A 1,222-nucleotide genomic window follows, 5' to 3' on the forward strand; every position below is an offset into this window, starting at 1 on the left:
AGATGGGAAAGTTCTCAGTTCAAGTCGAGAAATTTCCCTGATTGCACCAGGCACAACTTGCCCATGAACTGAGGCTGGATGAGTGAGAGGAGAGTATCATGGCATTGAGGCTCTATTGGGGGTGTTATCTCTAACTGTTCTTCTCTCTGTCTCCCTGGCTCATGAAATAAATAAATAAATAAATAACACTTATTTTAAAAGGATAAGAATGGCTGGGACCAGAAGATGCCTTGGTGGTTAAGGACACTGGATTCCCACATGGTCAACCACGGTTCAAGTCCAGGACCTGGTGGTTTGCTTTCTCACTTTCTCTCTCTCTCACTCTCACTCTAGCTCTGTCCTCTGATAAACTTTTAAAAATTAAAATAAATATATAAAGTTAAATAAAATAGTTCTTAAAAAAAAAAAAGAAGAAGAAGGGCCAGTCAGTGGTGTGGTGGTTGGGGCAGCCAGATACCACATGGCAGACTTAACAGTTTCAGTTCTGTATCTGATGACTTGAAAAACATGCTGGGAGTGTTTGCATGTGTGTCCAAAATCCCGAGAGGAGAATGAAGGAGACAGGACTGTGGTGAGTCCATACCCCCTTGGGTTCTTTTTCACTTTTTTCCTCTCTTTCTCTCTCTCTTTCTGTATCTCTCTCTAGAAAGTACAGGTGCCCTACAGCAAATGGAGAAGAAGAAGAAAGAAGAAGAGAAAAGAGAGAAAAGAAAAGAGAAAAAAGAAAAGAAAGGCAAGGAAAGGAAAAAAGGGAAAGGAAAGGAAAGGAAAGGAAAGAATGAAAGAAAAGGAAGGGAAAAGAAAGAAGAAAGGAAGAAGAAGAAAAAGAAGGAGAATACAATGCTAATAAAAGACTTTTGCTTACTTATAAATAAAAATCTGCCCAGGCATCATAGGAAGTTTGAAGAATGTGTGAATATCCCTTATTTGGCAGAGTAGAGAAAAATTGTCTTTAATAAGGAGTCTTTTTAAAAATCCAAAATTCCAGAATCTATTACAGTTCAAAATTACATTTCACAAAGGTAAGTATTTGTATTTATTTTGTTTAACTTTAGTGTTTTAACAAGGATCTCAAAATACAGTCAATCTTTGCTAGGTTTAGAGTATATTGCAATACAGATAGTTAATAACCTAGAAATGTTTTTATTTCTTAAAGACTTCAACAAAATAAAAATATGTGACAATAGGAATTTAACCAAATTAATAGCTATATATATATATA

The sequence above is a fragment of the Tupaia chinensis genome, unplaced genomic scaffold (assembly GCF_000334495.1).
Source record: "Tupaia chinensis unplaced genomic scaffold, TupChi_1.0 Scaffold000248_1, whole genome shotgun sequence".
NCBI lineage: Eukaryota > Metazoa > Chordata > Mammalia > Scandentia > Tupaiidae > Tupaia > Tupaia belangeri.